The sequence below is a fragment of the Leucopleurus acutus genome, assembly GCF_964270905.1.
Source record: "Leucopleurus acutus genome assembly, chromosome: 2".
Lineage (NCBI taxonomy): Eukaryota > Metazoa > Chordata > Mammalia > Artiodactyla > Delphinidae > Leucopleurus > Leucopleurus acutus.
In genome coordinates, this window is record NC_139143.1 from 84,983,299 (window position 1) to 84,997,247 (window position 13,949).

A 13,949-nucleotide genomic window follows, 5' to 3' on the forward strand; every position below is an offset into this window, starting at 1 on the left:
CATTCCTAATGACATTAATTCAGATTCTCTTCTCACCCAGCTATGGAAGTATCTTCTTAAAATATGTATCATCCAAACCCAAGGTCAAAATTCTAAACAGTCTACCATTTTCATCAAAATAAAGTCCAAACTCCTGGCCAGGCATTCAAGGGTCTCCACTAGGTAGCTTCCAACGTAGCCTTTTACACTTTTCTTCCACTGTATTCTCATGTACCCATACTCACACTCGGGCCACAGCAAACTACTTTCTCATCATTCTTTAAGTTTAGAGACACTTAGCTATTTCTTTTTTCTTCTATTTTTTTCTAATGATATTTTATTTAATTAATTAATTAATTTTTGGCTGCATTGGGTCTTCGTTGCTGTGCATGGGCTTTCTCTAGTTGCGGCGAGCGGGGGCTGCTCTTTGTGTGGTGCACAGGCTTCTCACTGTGGTGGCTTCTCTTGTTGTGGAGCATGGACTGTAGGTGCAGGCTTCAGTAGTTGTGGCACAAGGGCTCAGTAGTTGTGGCTCGTGGGCTCTAGAGCACAGGTTCAGTAATTGTGGCGCACGGGCTTAGTTGCTCCAAGGCATGTGGGATCTTCCCAGACCAGGGCTCGAACCCGTGTCCCCTGCATTGACAGGCATTTCACCACCAGGAAAGCCCTACTTAGCTATTTCTAATTTGTTACTTGTGCCGTTTCATCTTTCTGAAATGCCCTTAAAGCCCATTGCTGCCTACAGAAACCCCACTGTCTGTGATGAAATGGGCACCCTTATACATTCTGGTGGAAGAGTAAAGTTTTACAATCCTTCTTGAAAGCAGTTTGATAATATGAATCAAGAACTTTTTAAGTGTTCATATTCTTCATCCAATTATTTCCATTTCTTGGAATCTATATGAAGAAAATAATCCTAATTTGGGGCAAACTTCACACCTGACTTATGTAAATTGTATAGCATTCTTCTCCTTTAATAGTGGAAACTAGTAAGCAACCAAAAATGCCTAACAATAGAAATAGTGTTAAATAAATTATGACATAATCATTCCATGTGTTAGAAATTGTATTTATTCAGACCATTATTAATAACCTAATAAAATACTTGGAATATATGTTTAAATGAAAAAATACATATAAATACAACATTTATATACAGTATAAGTATTAAGTTTAAAATAGTATACATCATTTCTCTGATATATGTTATACTAAAGGACCAGAAGGAATTATACCAAATGTTAATAATGGTTGTCTTTGGGACCTCCCTGTTAGTCCAGTGGTTAAGACTCTGCACTTCCACTGCAGGGGGCATGGGTTTGATCCCTGGTCAGGGAACTAAGATCCCACATGCCACAGCTTGGCCAAAAAAAAAAAAAATCTAGGATCCCACCTGCCCCACGGCACAGCAAGAAAAAACAAAACAAAAAAACAAAGGTTGTCTTTGTCTGCCTATACGTATTTTCAAAATTGTCTTTAACAAACCACTTATTACTTTTAAAATGAAAAAACCTTAAAAATCCTTAAAATATCATTAAAATCCTATTCATTCTTCAAAAAAATACCTACCTCAAATGCTGTCTCTTCCATACCCCATTCATTTACTCAGAATTGTTTCTCTAACTTCTAAGCTTTAGCAATGCTTTATAAATTCTATTATAGCATTTAACAAATTGTACCTTCTGTTATAGCTATTTCTATAAATCATGTTCCATTCACTAAAATATAAACTCCTCAAAGGTAGAACAGTCTCTTTTGTATCTTTGTTGATACACTGATTCAACAAACATATATTAGTACCTACCATGTGCCAAGCACAGTGCTAGGCAATGAAAAATACAGCCTTCCTATCATCCTTCAAGATACTCACAGTTTAGTACGTAGAGTCAAGGAAACAGGTGTGTGCATGTACAGACAATTGCAATAGAATGCAATAAATGCTAAGATGGAGGTATGCATCCATTGCAGTGGAAGCACAGAATAAGAGTACCTGGCATAGCCTGGGGAGTCTGGGAGGGCCTTTTAGCCAGATTATTTGATTGAATCTTGAAGGATGAGAAAGAAATAGCCAGACGAAAAAGGGCAATCAGAACAGAGGAAGGTAAATGTGACAAAGTCTAGAACTGAGAGAAAGTAAATGAGTTAAGGGAACTGCATGTTCTTTTATAAAGGTAGTAGTATAAGAAGCCTATTAGAGAGAGACGTGGGTTAGGAAGGGAACAAATTATGAACGACCACAGCGATCCTGGCACTAAATCCCAGCAAGGACAGATTGGATATGGTCATGAATTCCAGGCTCCACAGAGGTTGACTCAAGCAAAACCCTCTTATATTATCAAACTTGTTCTTAATGATCTCTTAAAAGGTTAGATTCTATGTCATTCCAGTGCTACCAAGTTAACCTTAAGTAAAAGAATGTGGAGTCTTCCTCTATTTGGCCTCTTCCTTTTTATCTTCCTTTTGTTTACACTTAATCTTTTTGGTATATATATAACAATGATCCAATGTCCCTGAATTTTTCTCCCTTTCTGGACATGGGTATTTAGCTTCTTTTTATAATACAGTATAGCATAGCAAGTAAAAGCATTTACTTTGAAGCCAGGCAGAACTTGCTTAGAATCCTAGCTCCTTTACTGTCCATGTGACCTTAGGCAGGTTATTTAATATCTTTAACTTTCAATTTTCCCATTTGTAAAATGGGAATAATAGTTTCAATATTACTATAAGGATTTAACAAGATAATGTATGTAAAACACTTAGCACATAGTGTCTGGCACATAATATGTCCAATAAATCATAGTTATTATTTTTATTATTATTCCTCCTTTGAAGCTGTATAAAGAGAATACAATCTAATGCAGAAAACTATGCCCTTAGTAATATCCCAACAATAAGTGCAGCTAGAAGTTTTACAGAATGCTTTCAGAATGTCTAGCACATAGGCAAATGATTTAATACCAAGCATAACTAAGTAAAAATTATTTTATGGGGACCAAAATAATGCAAAATACCTTATTATACAACCCTCTGATGGTTTGACTTAATTCAGGAATAAAACTAGAGCATCTAAGTGAGGAATGATGAACTACATATTTTTCAGGAACATCTCCCTAAATATTAGGCAGTAGAGATTTTGAGGTTAAACTATCTGAGAAGATCCTTAAGTATTTGGATAGTCTATGTTTCACTGATGGGCAGATCTATAAATTTAGAAAGCTAGCTGAGCTAGAGATACAACTGCTATGTACTTAGAAAAGTTTAGGAGCCTAAACTTGGTCAGAAGGCCACCCCAGTCTAAGGGACTGCCCACAAGATGGGCCAAGATTGTCTTTGCAAAAAAAAGGGAGGAGTTTAATTTAACATACAGGTCAATGAGTAATGAAGGCTCCACAGTTACTGGGCATGAGACAACTTTGGCCTGAGGAAAAAATATTAAAGGTATTAACTATGTGCCCATTAGAACCTTAAACACACACACACACACACACACACACACACACACGCATGCATGCAAACACAAATACACATTCATGCATGCAAACACACACACCAAAAAACTAAGTAAGCACCCAGGACACCTTTAAGCAATATCTGGTGAACTCTCTAAAATAAACAGTTGCAAAATAGATGGGCCTCTAGGTCATGCGGTAAGTTGATGGATTGAGTTGGGGGTGGGTACAGAAATGACTCTTCTTCATCCATAAGTGGCATTAAGTTATTAAAATATAAGTTAGAAGAAAGAACATACTCCATTTTCCTTCACTGAAAACTGTTGAATGATCTTTCAAGAGAGCCTGATTTTTTTTTTTTTTTTTTTTGGCTGTGTTGGGTCTTTGTTGCTGCACGCGGCCTTTTCTCTAGTTGTGGCGAGCGGGGGCTACTCTTCGCTGGGGTGAGCGGGCTTCTCATTGCAGTGGCTTCTCTTGTTGCGGAGCACGGGCTCTAGGTGCGCGGGCTTCAGTAGTTGCGGCACGTGGGCTCAGTAGTTGTGGTTCACAGGCTCTAGAGCGCAGGCTCAGTAGTTGTGGTGCACGGGCCTAGTTGCTCGGCGGCATGTGGGATCTTCCTGGACCAGGGCTGGAACCTGTGTCCCCTGCATTGGCAGGTGGATTCTTTTTTTTTCTTAATTTTTAAATTTAATTGTATTTATTTTTTTATACAGCAGGTTCTTATTAGTCATCAGTTTTATACACATCAGTGTATACATGTCAATCCGAATCGCCCAATTCATCACACCACCATCCCCACCCCCCCGCCGCTTTCCCCCTTTGGTGTCCATACGTTTGTTCTCTACTTCTGTGTCTCAGCTTCTGCCCTGCAAACCAGTTCATCTGTACCATTTTCCTAGGTTACACATACATGCGTTAATATACGGTATTTGTTTTTCTCTTTCTGACTTACTTCACTCTGTATGACAGTCTCTAGATCCATCCACGTCTAAACAAATGACTCAATTTCGTTCCTTTTTATGGCTGAGTAGTATTCCATTGTATATATGTATCACATCTTCTGTATCCATTCATCTGTCGATGGACATCTAGGTTGCTTCCATGACCTGGCTATTGTAAACAGTGCTGCAATGAACATTGGGGTGCATGTGTCTTTTTGAATTATGGTTTTCTCTGGGTATATGCCCAGTAGTGGGATTGCTGGATCATATGATAATTCTATTTTTAGTTTTTTAAGGAACCTCCATGCTGTTCTCCAGAGTGGCTGTATCAATTTACATTCCCACCAACAGTGCAAGAGGGTTCCCTTTTCTCCACACCCTCTCCAGCATTTGTTGTTTGTAGATTTTCTGATGATGCCTATTCTAACTGGTGTGAGGTGATACCTCATTGTAGTTTTGATTTGCATTTCTCTAATAATTAGTGATGTTGAGCAGCTTTTCATGTGCTTCTTGGCCATCTGTATGTCTTCTTTGGTGAAATGTCTATTTAGGTCTTTTGCCCATTTTTGGATCGGGTTGTTTGTTTTTTAATATTGAGCTGCACAAACTGTTTATATATTTTGGAGATAAATGCTTTGTCCGTTGATTCGTTTGCAAATATTTTCTCCCATTCTGAGGGTTGTCTTTTCGTCTTGTTTATGGTTTCCTTTGCTGTGCAAAAGCTTTTTTCTTTTTTTTTTTTTAAAGTGAATCACGCTGTATGGACCCAGCAGGGTTTTTTTGTTTCTTTTGTTGTTGTTTTTTTAAGAAGATGTTGTGGGTAGGAGTTTATTAATTTATTTATTTATATTTGCTGTGTTCAGTCTTCATTTCTGTGCGAGGGCTTTCTCTAGTTGTGGCAAGTGGGGCCCACTCTTCATCGCGGTGCGTGGGCCTCTCACTATCGCAGCCTCTCTTGTTGCAGCCCTGCAGACCAGGGCTCGAACCCGTGTCCCCTGCATTAGCAGGCAGACTCTCAACCACTGCGCCACGAGGGAAGCCCCAGTGCAAAAGCTTTTAAGTTTCATTAGGTCCCATTTGTTTATTTTTGTTTTTATTTCCATTACTCTAGGAGGTGGACCAAAAAAAGATCTTGCTGTGATTTATGTCAAAGAATGTTCTTCCTATGTTTTCCTCTAAGAGTTTTATAGTGTCCAGTCTTACATTTAGGTCTCTAATCCATTTTGATTTTATTTTTGTGTATGGTGTTAGGGAGTGTCCTAATTTCATTCTTTACATGTAGCTGTCCAGTTTTCCCAGCACCACTTATTGAAGAGACTGTCTTTTCTCCATTGTATATCCTTGCCTCCTTTGTCATAGATTAATTGACCATAGGTGCATGGGTTTATCTCTGGGCTTTCTATCTTGTTCCATTGATATATGTTTCTGTTTTTGTGCCAATACCATATTGTCTTGATTACTGTAGCTTTGTAGTATAGTCTGAAGTCAGGGAGTCTGATTCCTCCAGCTCCGTTTTTCTTTCTCAAGATTGCTTTGGCTATTCGGGGTCTTTTGTGTCTCCATACAAATTTTAAGATTTTTTGTTCTAGTTCCGTAAAAAATGCCATTGGTAATTTCATAGGGATTGCATTGAATCTGTAGATTGCTTTGGGTAGTATAGTCATTTTCACAATATTGATTCTTCCAATCCAAGAACATGGTATATATCTCTCCATCTTTGGTATCATCTTTAATTTCTTTCGTCAGTGTCTTATAGTTTTCTGCATAGAGGTCTTTTGTCTCCCTAGGTAGGTTTATTCCTAGGTATTTTATTCTTATTGTTGCAATGGTAAATGGGAGTGTTTCCTTAATTTCTCTTTCAGATTTTTCATCATTAGTGTATAGGAATGCAAGAGATTTCTGTGCATTAATTTTGTATCCTGCAACTTTACCAAATTCATTGATTAGCTCTAGTAGTTTTCTGGTGGCATCTTAAGGATTCTCTATATATAGTATCATATCATCTGCTAACAGTGACAGTTTTATTTCTTCTTTTCCAATTTGTATTCCTTTTGTTTCTTTTTCTTCTCTGATTGCCGTGGCTAGGACTTCCAAAACCATGTTGAATAATAGTGGTGAGAGTGGACATCCTTGTCTCGTTCCTGATCTTAGAGGAAATGCTTTCAGTTTTTTACCATTGAGAATGATGTTTGCTATGTGTTTGTCGTATATGCCCTTTATTATGTTGGGGTAGGTTCCCTCTATGCCCACTTTCTGGAGAGTTTTCTTCATAAATCAGTGTTGAATTTTGTCAAAAGCCTTTTCTGCATCTATTGAGATGATCATATGTTGTTGTTTTTTTTTGCGGTACATGGGCCTCTCACTGTTGCGGCCTCTCCTGTTGTGGAGCACAGGCTCCGGACGCGCAGGCTCAGCGGCCATGGCTCACGGGCCCAGCCGCTCTGCGGCATGTGGGATCTTCCCGGACCGGGGCAGAACCCGTGTCCCCAGCATGAGCAGGCGGACTCTCAACCACTGCACCACCAGGGAAGCCCGATCATATGGTTTTTATTCTTCAGTTTGTTAATATGGGGTATCACATTGATTGATTTGTGTATATTGAAGAATCCTTGCATCCCTGGGATAAATCCCACTTGATCATGGTGTATGATCCTTTTAATGTGTTGTTGGATTCTGTTTGCTAGTATTTTGTTGAGGATTTTTGCATCTATATTCATCAGTGATATTGGTCTGTAATTTTCTTTTTTTGTAGTATCTTTGTCTGCTTTTGGTATCAGGGTGATGGTGGCCTCATAGAATGTGTTTGGGAGTGTGCCTTCCTCTGCAATTTTTTGGAAGAGTTTGAGAAGGATGGGTGTTAGCTCTTCTCTAAATGTTTGATAGAATTCACCTGTGAAACCATCTAGTCCTGGACTTTTCTTTGTTGGAAGATTTTTAATCACAGTTTCAATTTCATTACTTGTGATTGGTCTGTTCATATTTTCTGTTTCTTCTGGTTCAGTCTAGGAAGGCTATACCTTTCTAAGAATTTGTCCATTTCTTTCAGGTTGTCCATTTTATGGGCATAGAGTTGCTTGTAGTAGTCTCTCAGGATGCTTTGTATTTCTGTGGTGTCTGTTGTAATTTCTCCTTTTTCATTTCTAATTTTATTGATTTGAGTCCTCTCCCTCTTTTCTTGATGAGTCTGGCTAATAGTTTATCAATTTTGTTTATCTTTTCAAAGAACCAGCTTTTAGTTTTATTGATCTTTGCTATTGCTTTCTTTGTTTCTATTTCATTTATTTCCGCTCTGATCTTTATGATTTCTTTCCTTCTGCTAACTTTGGGTTTTGTTTGTTCTTCTCTCTCTAGTTCCTTTAGGTGTAAGGTTAGATTGTTTATTTGAGGTTTTTCTTGTTTCTTGAGGTAGGCTTGTATAGCTATAAATTTTCCTCTTAGAACTGCTCTTGACACATCCCATAGGTTTTGGATCATCGTGTTTTCATTGTCAGTTGTCTCTAGGTATTTTTTGATTTCCTCCTTGATTTCTTCAGTGATCTCTTGGTTATTTAGTAACGTATTGTTTAGCCTCCATGTGTTTGTGTTTTTTTACATTTTTCTCCCTGTAATTCATTTCTAATCTCATAGCGTTGTGGTCAGAAAAGATGCTTGATATGATTTCAATTTTCTTAAATTTACTGAGGCTTGATTTGTGACCCAAGATGTGATCTATCCTGGAGAATGTTCCATGCACACTTGAGAAGAAAGTGTAATCTGCTGTTTTTGAATGGAATGTCCTATAAATATCAATTAAATCTACCTGGTCTATTGTGTCATTTAAAGCTTCTGTTTCCTTATTTATTTTCATTTTGGATGATCTGTCCATTGGTGTAAGTGAGGTGTTAAAGTCCCCCACTATTATTGTGTTACTGTTGATTTCCTCTTTTAGAGCTGTTAGCAGTTGCCTTATGTATTGAGGTGCTCCTATGTTGGGTGCATATATATTTATAATTGGTATATCTTGTTCTTGGATTGATCCCTTGATCATTATGTAGTGTCCTTCCTTGTCTCTTGTAACATTCATTATTTTAAAGTCTATTTTATCTGATATGAGTATTGCTACTCTAGCTTTCTTTTGATTTCCATTTGCATGGAATATCTTTTTCCATCCCTTCACTTTCAGTCTGTATGTGTCCCTAGGTCTGAAGTGGGTCTCTTGTAGACAGCATATAGATGGGTCTTGTTTTTGTATCCATTCAGCAAGGCTGTGTCTTTTGGTTGGAGCATTTAATCCATTTACGTTTAAGGTAATTATTGATAGGTATGTTCCTATGACCATTTTCTTAATTGTTTTGGGTTTGTTTTTGTAGGTCCTTTTCTTTTCTTGTGTTTCCCACTTAGAGAAGTTCCTTTAGCATTTGTTATAGAGCTGGTTTGGTGGCGCTGAATTCTCTTAGCTTTTGCTTGTCTGTGAAGATTTTGATTTCTCCATCGAATCTGAATAAGATCCTTGCCAGGTAGAGTAATCTTGGTTGTAGTTTCTTTCCTTTCATCACTTTAAATATGTCATGCCACTCCCTTCTGGCTTGTAGAGTTTCTGCTGAGAAATCAGCTGTTAACCTTATGGGAGTTCCCTTGTATGTTATTTGTCATTTTTCCCTTGCTGCTTTCAATAATTTTTCTTTGTCTTTAATTTTTGCCAATTTGATTACTATGTGTCTCAGTGTGTTTCTCCTTGGGTTTATCCTGTATGGGACTCACTGCGCTTCCTGGACTTGGGTGGCTATTTCCTTCCATGTTAGGGAAGTTTTCGACTATAATCTCTTCAAATATTTTCTTGGGTCCTTTCTCTCTCTCTTCTCCTTCTGGGACCCCTATAATGTGAATGTTGTTGCATTTAATGTTGTCCCAGAGGTCTCTTAGGCTGTCTTCATTTCTTTTCATTCTTTTTTCTTTATTCTGTTCCGCAGCAGTGAATTCCACCATTCTGTCTTCTAGGTCACTTATCCGTTCTTCTGCCTCAGTTATTCTGCTATTGATACCTTCTAGTGTAGTTTTCATTTCAGTTATTGTATTGTTCATCTCTGTTTGTTTGTTCTTTAATTCTTCTAGGTCTTTGTTAAACATTTCTTGCATCTTCTCGATCTTTGCCTCCATTCTGTTTCCAAGGTCCTGGATCATCTTTACTATCATTGTTCTGAATTCTTTTTCTGGAAGGTTTCCTATCTCCATTTCATTTAGTTGTTTTTCTGGGGTTTTATCTTGTTCCTTCATCTGGTATATAGCCTTCTGCCTTTTCATCTTGCCTATCTTTCTGTGAATGTGGTTTTTGTTCCACAGGCTGCAGGATTGTAGTTCTTCTTGCTTCTTCTCACCCTGTAGCCTACTAGTGTTGGAGGGTCTCCTGCAGAGGCAGGGGGTGGCTGTGGCTCACCGCAGGGACAAGGACACTGGCAGCAGAAGTTCTGGGAAGTACTCCTTGGCGTGAGCCCTCCCAGAGTCTGGCAGGTGGATTCTTAACCACTGTGCCACCAGGGAAGCCTGAGCCTGATCCTAAAGTAGAGTTAGGGTAACTGTTTTATACTAAACATTGTAGGAATTTATATTAAATTAATACATACTGCCTCTTCTCCATGGAATCTAAGGCTGAAAAAATGATGTAAAAAGAAAAAAGTTATAGCCTAGTGGTTTTCCTTAGAGATTTCTCTATAAAGAGATTAAGAATGTGCATATTGGTTTATAACTCAGAACAGGTATTTATTACACCACTTCACTGAAATCACTCTTGCCTAGATTGCCACTCACTTCCATCTTGCCTCATTAAACAGTTTTCAAAGTCTCACCTTACCTGTCCTCTTAACATTTGATATATAATTACTCTCTCCTTTCGGAAACACTCTTTATTCGACTTTCAGGGGACCACATTCTCCTGGTTTTCTTCCTGCTCTACTTACTTCTCAGTCTCCTGAGTTCCTTAGTTCCTTTTATTACTTCTTGCTTATAAATATTAGACTTCCCCAGGCCTCAGTTCCCCCTCTCTCTAGGCTCACTCCTTAAGTAATCTCATTTAGTCTCATGGTTTTAAACACCAGGTATGTGCTGATGACTCTCACCTTTGTATCTTTAGCCCTAATCTCTCCCCTGAGCTCCAGATTCCATGTCCAGCAGTCTACCAGCTGTGTGTCTATAGGTCTCTTTAACTTAACATGTTCAAAATAGAACTCTTGACTCCCTGCTACTGCCCCAATTTTCCCCATCTTAGTAAATGCCAACAGCACTTACCCCAGGCCAAAAAACATTGGAGCCATCTCTTCTTTCTTCATATGATACCCTACATCTAAACCATCAGCAAATCCTGTCATTTCTACCATCATTAAATTATCCCAAACCTTATCACTTCTCAGTATCTCTACTGTTACCACTCTAGTTCAGGCCACTGTCCATCTCTCTTTGTCTATTGCAGTATATCTCCCAACTGATAATCACTTTCCCTCTTGTTTGCCTGTAGTCAATCCTCTACACTGTAGCCAGAATGAGCTTTTTTAAATCAGAAAGCAGATGTTATTACTCTCCTACTCCAAACCCTCTAATGGCTTTCCTTCACACTCAGAATAAGACCCACATGTGTTAAAAGTGGGACATTATCTGGTTTCAGCCTGCCTCTCCAACCACCTCTCCAATTGCTTTCCCCTCTCTCACTGATATCTAGGTACACTAGCCTTGTTGTTGTTTCCCAGACACACCAAGCTGATTCCCAACTCTTTTCTCAGATTTTTGCATCTTCAGTTTACTTAGGTCTTTGCTCAAGTATTTCCTCAGATAAGCATCCCCTGACTACATCATCTAAAATGTAGCCCTGGGGACTTCCCTGGCGGTCCAGTGGTTTGAACTCTGCGCTTTCACTGCTGGGCCCTGGTTCGATCCCTGGTTGGGGAACTAAGATCCTGCAAGCCACACGGCATTGGCCAAATAATAAAATAAAATAAAATAAATAAAAAAATTTTTTAAAATGTAGCCCGGATTCCCAACACTCTGTATCCCTTACTCTTTATTTTTCTTTATAGTACTTATCATATCATATCATATCATATTACGTATTTCTTTGTTTATTATATGTTTCCCATATAGAATGCATAGGCTTCAAAAAGACTTTGTCTACCTTGTTTACTTCCATAATCCTAACGCCTAGAATAGTGTCTGGCACAGCCTAAGAAGTTCAAGGCTGCAATTTATTACAAAGGAAATTGGCATATATTTTAGAAGGAATATCTAATAAGTTAGTAGTCTATAATATGCAGGGAGAAGGTAGGGGGACAAACCGTCTTACTTTGTCACTGACTAAGGGGTTTCCCAGGCCATAGGACTTTATTTTTAAAACCAGGACAATCCTAGGGAAAGTGGAACTGTTGGTCACCCTAGAAAAACACTACATACTTTTAAAGGGGATGGACTCTACTTGAGTCAAATCAGATGGACTTATACTCGGATAAGAACAAAAATAGCTACCTCTACTTGTTGAGCATTTACTACAGACACTGTGCAAGCACTTTATTTTTTTGTGTGTGTGTGTGCAAGCACTTTAAATACATTTTCTCATTTAATTTTTAAGGTAATCTATGAGATAGCATTTTATCCCCATAACACAGAATAGGAAACTCCTGATACTGAGAGAGTTAAGAAACTTGCCCAGAATTGAACAGTTTGAGTGAAAGGGCTATAGAGTTGATAAAAATAAACAACTTGGTAAGGACTGGAATGAGCATTTGGAACTGACCTTGAACAGTTCTGAAGACAAGAATTTGTCCTCAAATATTTTTTTAGCTTGAGATTTTTAATCAGCTGTATTTTTAAAAGGAGGGTTAGCAGTACTCCGCCAAAAAAGAAGTCTGGGATCTACAAAGTTTGGGACAGTTGATCTTGTCCAGATACTGAGTGGGATCTAGGACTCCTAGCTCTCACTGACTGAGTTCATATTACTACTCCTAAGAGCCTCAATTCAACTTTCATTACCAGAACTTAAGTCTAAACTCAGCTTATCTAAAATTTTTTACCTTGTTTTTAGTCAGTGAAATAACTATATAGTAAGATATAGCAATATACTAATTATATAAGATCCTGGATGTTCTAGTTTGAATTTCATTCCCCATACTACCTCTCTCACAGGAAGAGAGTATAAAAGTTAGAGTAGGCTTTGGAATAAAACAACCCTAGATTTGAACCCTTGATTCACAATTAACCATCTGTGTGACTTTGGGCAAGCCACTTTACCTCTGCCAGTTTTTCTCTTTAGTAAAAAGAAGATAATGCCTACCTCACAGGATGATGATTAAATGAGATAATATATGTTAAGCTGCTTAGCACAGAGTAAGTGCTCAATAAGTGGTGGCTATTGATATTAATAATAATAGCTTAGCCAGAATTTATTATTGCTTTTGCTTATCAAACTGGATACTAAAAAAGCACTGCACATCCATTGATGAGAGGTGACAGCGGAGTTTGGATTTGATTCTCAAGGTGTTGGTGAGGCATTAAAGGATTTTGAGCAGGGGAGTGGCAATAAATGAAAGGAATCAAAAAAAGGAGCCCAGGGAATTCCCTGGAGGTCCAGTGGTTAGGACTTGGCACTTTCACTGCTGAGGGCCCTGGTTCAATTGCTGGTCAATCCCATAAGACGCTTGGTGCGGCCAAAAAAAGAAAAAGAAGGGAGCCCATAAGAGAGTTTAAGAAAGAGTGACCATAGAGAGAAGAGAAAATCAGGACACAGTAGTATCTTAAAGCCAAGAGAGAAGTGAGGTGAGAGTAGACAACTGTGTTAAATGGTACAAGAGAGAGACAAATAAGACCAGAAGAGTCCAGTGAATGGCTGATACATAGAACATTTAAGGCCTATTGAAGCACAGTTATTTTAAATTATGCCACTTGTCTTCTTCCAATAGTCCAGCATTTCTTAGTTTCTCCACTGCATGCAAAAACACAACCTTCCTTTGAGTCCTGAGCAAAAGTTTGCAATGGCTTCCCTCTGCCTATGGACTTAAACAAGTTCCTCAGTCTGCTGTTCTAAGCTCCGCACAATACGGCCCCAAACCAACTTTCTATCTTCTTTTCACACTACTCCCCTAAAGATGTTGTTTTCCCTTCAACTAAATTTCCTGTTGCTCTCCAAATACCAACACAGTATTTCATGCTTTTATTTGTATACTAGTTATAGCACAATTCATACAGAATATGAATTCTGCCTCATATTATAATTATTTGTACACCTACAATTATAAAATCTCAGAATCATAAAAAACTTCACAAGTCATTTCTCTTACAAGAATTTTGTCAATTTTTTCACTAGTATGTGAAAAAGGGAGAAAAAAGAATATTTTGGTAAATCTTTCATAAATCTAAATTTATTTGTCTCAAAGGACTATACTTAAATTAGAGGTTATGTCCTCTTAAGTTTTGTTTTTGGTGTTAACATGTCCTTTCTTTTACAATTTGATGGTGATAATAAAGGGTTTTGGTTTTTTTAATGTCTGTACTTGCTAACTTAAAAACTGGTAACTTTATGTCAATCTGCAAAATTTTTTGAAATTCTCAAAGTCCATGAAATGAA

General features: G+C 38.0%; 1 protein-coding gene across 1 annotated transcript in view; it reads left to right on the plus strand.

The window, feature by feature from the left end:
- Positions 1-13,949, plus strand: part of CTSS (cathepsin S) — a 29,270-nt gene that overhangs the window by 13,490 nt on the left and 1,831 nt on the right. The window lies entirely within an intron of this gene.